Genomic DNA, 8,976 nt, shown 5'->3' on the forward strand with positions numbered 1-8,976 from the left:
GGGGGGGGGGGGCTGGGAAGGTTCTCAGGGGGCTTGGCGCTGCAGGGCGTGCTCCCCGCCCACCTGACCAGAGACACCTTCCCTGGTTCCCTCCCCCTTTCTGTTTGCCCTCCTCAGTTCTAGCCCCTTCTCTTCCCAGAAGCCCCTCCTGCTTGTCCTCCCCCCCAGGCAGGGCACGAGGCTGGGGTGAGTCTGCGGACCTGGGCGCGCATACTCCGGGCAGGTGTCAGACTGGCTTCCGTTCTTCACTCTCACGGGGCTGCAGGGCAAAGGACCGGCGCTGAAGCTGCTAGTGTCTTGAAAGGCCTATTAATGCCGCCGACGGCCCGAGCCAGGCCCTCCCTGGCCTTTTGCTGCCCGCTGGGGCCATCCTTCAATCCGCGTGAAAGTTCGAAGGCCTCTCCTTAGGGACATTAATTAGCCCCCAATTAATGTAAGACAGAAGCTCACCCAGGAGGGAGAGCAGAGTTAGTGCAGCTCTGGAGTCTGTCCCCCATTGGTCTGCAAGTTGGCCAGCCAGTCATGATGAGGCTTCAGTCTCTTATCAAAGTAACAAAACAGCTCAGTGTGGACTTTAGCAGGGGCCTTTGGGGGTTCATTTGTTTCCTTGGCCTGTCGCTGAAGAGCTCCCAGCCTCTGCTGGGACTTCAGCTGGGCTCACGTGGCGCCCCAACCCCAGCACGCGGAGAGCCCCCCACCGACAGCAGCTCGCCGCTTTGATTAGCAGCTTTGCAACGAATTTGAGCGCCTCCGTGGAGCGGGGAGCGGAGATGCCAAGGTTTCTCCGAGAATTCTCCTTCGCGGGCTGTGCAGGTTTCTGAGGCCACGGGTGCTGTCACGGCCACCCCTCTGTCCCCAAGAAGAGGACCTTGCCGGCCAGTTCAGGCAGCTGGGGTGTCAGTGGGACTTGGGGGTGGGGCTGGAGAGAAAGCAGGTTGTGGTCCCTAAGTGGGCTTTCGTTCACACGGCAGGCAGCTCGCGACACCCACACTTCAGCCTGCGCCTGAGGGGTCAGAAGTTCTCAGCCGAGGAGGGCGTTAGCCCTGCACACAGGTGGCCCAGGACGAGGCGGACCAGGGTGGCAGAGCCTTGGGGAGGAGAGTTGCACCTCGGCCAGCTCACCGGGTCCTCCTCTTTTTTCTCTGTGTCAACCCCAGCAGGGTGCTCTCTGGAGACTGTATCCTGGGGTGCAGGGAGGAGGGGGCAGGAGCCGGCAGAGGCCACCCCGGTGCTGGGCTCACCCGCTCCTGCTGCAGCATAAACACACGCATGCACACACATGTGCATTCTCAGACGCAGCCGGTGGAAGGGAGGAGTGAAAAAAGAGGGAGATGGGCGGGTGGAAGGCCATGTGATGGGGCCCTCATTCCCTAACCATCACTCAAGCTCTAACTAAGCAGACTGTGGGCCCTTATCACTGTTTTGAAATGTAACTGTAGTTAGCGAGCATGGAGAGTCTTCCCTGCTGCTTCCCTGTTCTGCTGAATGCTGGGCGAGAGAGGTCTGCAGTAGGTCATCTGCAGTTTTCTGGCAGAGAACCGTCGGTGGAGAACTATATTCAAGCTCGCCCCCGGTGAGCTACCCGACAAAGAACACGCCTGCATTGAGAAACAGCTTGTCCGTTTGGATTTTAAAATGTTGGCATTTATAGGGGCGCCCAGGTGGCTCAGTCGGTTGGGCGTCTGCCTTCGGCTCAGGTCTTGATTCCGGGGTCCTGGGACCAGGTCACGGGTCGGGCTCCCTGCTCAGCGGGAAGCCCGCTTCTCCCTCTGCCTCTGCCTGCCGCTCTGCCTACTTGTGCTCTCTCTGTCAAAAAAAAAAAAAAATGTTGGCATTTATTTTAAAATAAGGGTTTATTTTCCAATCGAATTCTGAAGAAAGGGTTAGGTTTAGGTAGTTTCCTTGGGCCAAAGGGTATGAATCATTTCCCTACTGTCCTGATGCTGCGGGTGCCCCGAGCCCAGGACGCGAGGGGCCAGGCTGGCGGTCCCTGCCACCACTGGTAGGGTGCAAGGCACTGGTGGTCCAGGATTCAAAGAGGGAAGGAGACTCAGCTGAGCTGTCCCTCATCCTGCAGCTGCCAATGTAATTCTCTGCTCTTTCAGGTCTTACAACTTTGTCAGCCCTGGAGGCAGGTCCAAACCGGCTTCTCATCTTACAGACCCAGGTGCCCCAACACTTAGGCGACCAGCCCTGCTGCCCAAAGGAGGAGTGCTGAGCCTCATGCCCATTTTCCTGCCTGGTGGGAGGGCATTTCCCCTTTATTTATTTGTTTGTTTTTAAAGATTTTATGTATGTATGTATGTATGTATCTGAGAGCGAGAGCGAGAGAGAGAGAGAGAGAGAGAGAGAGAGCTCAAGCGTGAGAGGTGGGAGGGGCAGAGGCAGAGGTACAAGCAGACTGTGTGCTGAGCCACCCAGGCGCCCTGGGCATTTCTACTGGGAGTATAAGAAGCTCCGTGTGCAGACGCCATATAAACAAATTGAAAGAACACAGGCTACTAATGTAATCAGGACCAACACAAGATTATTCTAATGCATCTTCAACAGTACAAGCAATCTGTGTGTGTGTGTGAGAGAGAGAGAGAGAGAGAGAGAGGGAGAGAGGGAGGGAGGGACATTCACAGACGTGGCCAGTTTAGTACTTTAACCTCCTCCCTCTGGGGTTCTTAGTCCTCTTTTCAGGCTTCCTCCCATACTGTGCCCTCTGGGGCTGGTCGGTCGCGTTCTGGGCTGGGGGATGCCCAGAGCTGAGCCCCGCCCTTGGGCACCAGTGCAGGGACCCCTTCCAACCTGGATCTAGAATCTGGAACCCGCCCTGCTGTTCCTGAGCTCGGTGATGAGATGTTTTTATGACTTGTCAAGTCATGGTCCTGGGGACAGAGACTTTCCTCACAACTGCCAGCCCCTTGTTTTGTCCCTAAGACCCTTGGTCCTCCCCGTCCCCTCAGGCCTGAGACCATGTGGCCAGTGGAGGACAGGTTCCCATCCCCAAGCATGTCCGAAAGTTGCCTCAGCTCCCGATGCTGACCCTGTGCCTAGATGATGTGCCACCTCTTTGCAGTGACATTGTCCTCGGTCTACCTGGCTCTTGCCACGCCCTCCTTCCCAGAGAACAACATGCCACCCTCTCCACATCGGAGCTCCGGCTTGCTTCACATCTGATGGCGGTGATGAAGATGACGGAACTTACCACTGTGCATTCACTGCCTCTTTTTTCCTATGAGAAAAGTTGAAACACACATACACACAAAAGAGAGAAGAGTAAGGAACCCCTGTGTATCCATCACCTAACTCATGGCCAATCTTGCATCCTCTGTTCTGCCTACTTGGCTGCCTGCTCATTTGTTTACTGGAGTATTTATTTATTTATTTTAAAGATTTTATTTATTTATTGAGAGAGAGAGTGTGAGCGGGGGGAGGGGCAAGGGGAGAGGGAGAATCTCAAGCAGACTCCCCCCCTGAGCAGAGCCGGACGCAGGGCTCGAACCGAAGACCCTGAGATCATGACCTGAGCTGAAATCAAGAATCAGATGCCCAACCGACTGAGCCACCCAGGCGCACGCATTTACTGGAGTATTTTAAAGCAAATTCTAAATGTCATGATATTTCAGTTATAAATGATCTCGGTCATTTTGAACTGATTTTATATGTACATGTGTTACAATACAGTGTCATGTCATTATCACACCTGTCATAAATTACCTTAATTACCTTTATGCAATTATTTTAAGCAGCTGCTTTGTCCAAATCAGCAGTCCCCTGAGGTCTGCAGATTCATTCATTAGCCAAGTGTCCTTGGACCCCTCCACTCCTTTACCTCCTCCACTTAGAGACCCCGGGCAATCTGCCCTGTAGGACGTTCTGTATTCTGGACTGGGACAAATGTTTCTTTATCATGTCATTTGATGTGTTCTTCCATGTTCCCTATTTTCTCTAAGCTGTTTTTCAGGCAGAGCTGTATGAAGGCTGGAGAACCACAAGGGGCAGACCTCCTGGAGGCAGGGGTATTTATCACCAACATCGCTCAGTGCTGCTAGTGTCTGATGATAATAAAAAGCAGACCAAGGGGCACCTGGCTGGCTCAGTCAGTGGAGGGTGCGACTCTTGATCTCGGGGTCATGAGTTCGAGCCCCATGTGGGGTGTAGAGATTGCTAAAATAAACAAAACTTAAAAAAAAATAAAGGCAGACCGACTTTTAGTTATTGGTTTAAATTCTCACAAAGTAACCTGTCGCCTGTACACAGGTGGATCCCTACCTCCCCTGACCCCCTCCTTGGCAGGCCACGGGGTCCCAAGTTCCATTTCTCAGGCAAGAAGATTTTGTAGGTGGTGCTATACACTCCTTACCGCGTCCCAGCACGAGGCACAGGGTCTGGTTTGTCTCTCCAGGTGGCTTCAGGTCATACCTGCAAGATGGCTTAGAAGCTCAGATTCACAATTTCCTTAGAGGTTGCAAAAGAGTGGTTTTTCCATTCTATCATTTCTTCCGATTTGTTATCTGAGGATTACCTTTCATAAAGAATAATTTCTCTCCTTTTAGTCAATTTTCAGAGTAAGGATTGTGTGCCCCAGCAGCCTTGAATATTGACCAATGACATTTTTTGTTCATAGTGGCCTTTGGGGACACAGATTTTTGTATGTGTGATGCCTCCAATCTACTGTGATTATTATTCTCCTGTGTTGTTGAGGTTGTCCCTGCTTAGGTCGGTAGGTACGTCCTCCGTCCTTCTGATGTGACCTCAGTGCTTCCTTTTTTATCTGGCACAACAAGATACCTCAAGTTCCTCTTCGGCATTTTCTGCCCCAGACCTAGAATCGGCCTGGGTTACTCTGGGAGGAAATGGTACTTAGAGAACCGCAGCTGGTTACTACCGGCGCTCACTGCTGCAGGGTCATCATTAGCTGCAGACCTGACAGTGCTCGGAGCTCGGGATGTGTTTGTGTGCTTTCAGTTAAACTTTTCATTGAAGCAGAGCACATATAACAGGAAAGTGAATAAATCATAAACATTCAGCTTGATAAATTTTAACATAGAGTGATCAGCACCTGGAAGACCCCCTTGTGTCCCCCTCCCAGACGCTACCCCCTCACAAAGAAGACCACCCGCCTGATTTCTATCATCATAGGTTTTGTTTGGTTTTGAAATGGATGCAAATTTGACACAAGTATAATGGTTTTATTCTCATATTTTTAAAGGAAAAAAATTATGAGTTCATGCTATTTCCAATTCAAATGTAAGAGTACAGGGGTTTTACTTAACTTGGTTGAATTTATGCTTTCATTTCTTTTCTCTTTGCTGAAAAGCTCGGTTTTTAATGACTTCAACACAATTACTTATTTGACTGGTTCCACAATAAAACTACAATAGTTTCAAAATAGCTATATATGTATTGGGCTAACAATAAGATTACTGAATACAGTATAAGATTTCTTTGTGGTTTGTTTTGTCCTTAGAATATACGTTACTAGGACTGTTTAATCGAAATTCCATATTCTAAAGTCATTTGAATAATTATTTTCTCTGTGTTGTTATGCTAGTGACTTGATCTGCAGTGAGGCGAATTTCTTTCCTTTTGCTTTCAATTTTTTTTAATTAAAAAAAATTTAAGTAATCTCTACTCCCAACGTGGGACTTGAACTCACAACCCCAAGATCAAGAGTCACACACTTCACTGACTGAGCCAGTCAGGCACCCCTGTTTTCAATTTTTTAAAAAGATTTATTTATTTGTTTGAGAGAGAGAGAGAGTGACCACACACAAGTGGGGATGAAGGGGCAGACGGAGAGGGAGAAAGATTCTCAAGCAGACTCCGCGCTGAGTGCAGAGCCTGATGCAGGGCTTAATCCCACGACCCTGAGATCATGACCTGAGCCAAAACCAAGAGTTGGCTTTCAACCGCCTGCACCACTCAGGTGTCCCACCTGCTTTCAATTTTTAAGACTTGCTTTTTTGCCATTCTTTTTTTTTTTTTAAATATTTTATTTATTTATTTATTTGAGAGACAGAATGAGATAGAGAGAGTACATGAGAGGGGGTAGGGTCAGAGGGAGAAGCAGACTCCCTGCTCAGCAGGGAGCCTGATGCGGGACTCGATCCCGGGACTCCAGGATCATGACCTGAGCCGAAGGCAGTCGCTTAACCAACTGAGCCACCCAGGCACCCTTTTTTGCCATTCTTTTAAAAAAGTTTTAATTTTTGTTTTTTTATTCCAACATAATTAACGTACAGTGTTATGTTAGTTTTAGGCATATTACCATGTTTATTATTTTTTTTTAAATTATGGATTCAAAGTCAAAACTATATAACTGGATATATACCGAGAAGCCTGGCTTCTGTCTCTAGGTCCTCCACCCTGCACTCTCGCCCTGCATTGGTAACTTTTACTAAGATAGGTGATTTTTATTACTTGGTTTATCCATGCATAATTTGAAAAAATAAGCAAATGTGCATTACCCCCTCCCATTTTGTAGTGGATTAGTGATGGTAACGATTTTTTTGTCACTCTCCCCATTCTTTCTCTTCCCCTTCGACCTGGGTTGGTCCTGTGGGTGCTTTAGCCAATAGAACGCAGGGTGAGGGATGCTCTGGCACCTGGCAACTTTCATTTCCTCCTTGGTAAGCTCACCCTTGGGATTTAGGGTTCAGCTGCCAGATGAAAAAGCCCAAGGTAGCCATGTGGGGACAGAGAGGCCCCAGCCTCCCAGCCTTCCGCGCCAAGGCACCAGACATAGGAGTGAGTCACCTTGGCAGGCCCAGCCCAGCCGCCATCTGACAGCAGCAGCACGAGAAGGGAAACCAGCAGAACCACAGATCCATGAGAGAGAATTAATCTTCGTTGATGTGCTAAGCCACTAGGTTTGGGGAGGGTTTGTTACGTGACAGTGGATAATCAAAACACCTTATTTGTGCAGAGGGAAGCATTCTAGTTACTGGACTGCACCTGGCGTCCATCACTTAGTGTATGCTGGAGATCGCTGTGTAGCCCACGGGTTCTTTCTTCCCGATGACCCAGGCCGTAGATGGAGAGGAGAGATTCAGAAAGGCCAAGTGACTTGTCTGGGGCTGCACAGGTAGTGCATGAGTCTGCTAGGGCAGCCATAGTTACCTAAAGGACAGCAATTTACTTGCTCACAGCTCCAGAGGCTGGAAGTCCAAATTCGAGGTGCCAGCAGGCTTCTTCTGAGTTCTCTCTCCTTGCCTTGCAGACAAATGCCTTCTGACGTGGTCCTTCCCCTGTGTGTGCACATTCCTGGGGTCTCTCTGTGTGTCCAGATTTCCTCCTCCTATGAGGGCCCCGGTCAGACTGGAGGAGGGCCCACCCCATGACCTCATTTTGACTTAATCGTCTCTTTCAAGGCCTTGTCTCCAAACCAGTTACATTCTGGGATGCTGGCGCTTAGGACTTTGGCATGCGACTTCACAAGGATTTCTTTTTTCTTTTTTTTTTTAAAGATTTTATTTATTAGAGAGAGACAGCGAGAGAGGGAACACAAGCAGGGGGAGTGGGAGAGGGAGAAGCGGGCCTCCCGCGGAGAGGGGGCCCGATGCGGGGCTCGATCCCAAGACCCTGGGATCATGACCTGAGCCGAAGGCATTCACCCAACCGACTGAGCCACCCAGGCGCCCCAGGGATTTCTGACTGTCTTCAAGCTGCCACATTAGGTTTAGACTCGTCCCTTCCCTTTGTGAGGCTGCAGGAGATGCTGCAGAATACATTTACAATCTCTCAGTAACACGAATGTGATGGGGAAGAATTACAAATAATAAAGAGCTGATTCCAGGTGGCTCAGTCTGGTAAGCATCTGTCTTCAGCTCAGGTCATGATCCTGGAGTCCTGGGATCGAGTCCCACATCGGGCTCCCTGCTCAGTGGGGAGTCTGCTTCTCCCTCTGCCCTTCACCCTGCTCATGCTCTCTCTCTCAAATAAATAAATAAAATCTTTTTTAAAAAATAAAAAGCTGATTCTGAAAACATAAGAAGAGAGGGTGAGGGGTCCCCTCCCTGACCCCCCCCCGAGTAGTTCAAGAGAAAGATTTTGGGGGAGAACTCTTCTAGGGGCTTGAGGTCACATATTTTGGTAGATTCGTGATGTTCTCTGACCCTCTTACTAGATGATTGATATTCTGTGATGTTCTCTTTAATACCTATTTTATTGTGTTTTCTTATTTTTTAAAAATTTTATTTATTTGCTTGAGAGAGAGTGAGAGAGCACAGAGGGAGAGTGAGAAGCAGACCCCCCACATGATCCCAGGACCCTGGGATCATGACCTGAGCTGAAGGCAGACGCTTAACCATCTGAGCCCCCCAGGCACCCCTTGCTCGTGGGGTGGGTTTCAAGCTCAGGTAGAAGAGCAGGGGTCAGGAAGCCCAGCTTGCTGGTGGAGGAGTGATTCGCTGGGGACACGGGCAGGCAGTGCCGGGACCACCCTTAGATGGGCTTGAGCGGCTGGCTCTCACGGCTCCCGTGTGACCTCTGACCACTTGGCATTTTCTTCCTCTGAAGAAAAGTCAATAACGCCTCCGTGTCCTGGTGTCTAGATGGGGATTTAACAAGAAGACAATGAGGGGGCGCCCAGGGTGAAAACTGTGCCTGAAGCCTGGCTTCGAGGCTCCTTTCCCGAGGGGGCAGACTTCAGAGAAGATGTGGGCAAGATGATACCCCAGGTGCTCAGGGGTCCCTCCGGCCCCAGCTGACCCCAGCTGACCCCCAGCCATGTAGGGACCCCCACAGGGGAGAGCAGGGCCCAGGGAAGGCCCGTGGCGGCCGCTGTCGTAGAGACTCACCGTCTGTCACTACTGTCATGAGCGCTCACGTCTTGTCCCCTCCCTGATGCGGATCTGCTCCGGCTTTGCCCACCAGTGTTGTTGTCCCATTTCCCACCTGAAGACCTGAGGCCCGGCGGAAGGAAGCAAGCTGTGGCGCTAGCGCCCCCACCTGGCAAGGCTGATTGCAGGATTCACGATCTTAACC

The sequence above is a fragment of the Callorhinus ursinus genome, unplaced genomic scaffold (genome assembly GCF_003265705.2).
Source record: "Callorhinus ursinus isolate GAN/ISIS: 27379988/994484 unplaced genomic scaffold, GSC_fseal_2.0 scaffold13, whole genome shotgun sequence".
NCBI classification, from domain to species: Eukaryota; Metazoa; Chordata; class Mammalia; order Carnivora; family Otariidae; genus Callorhinus; species Callorhinus ursinus.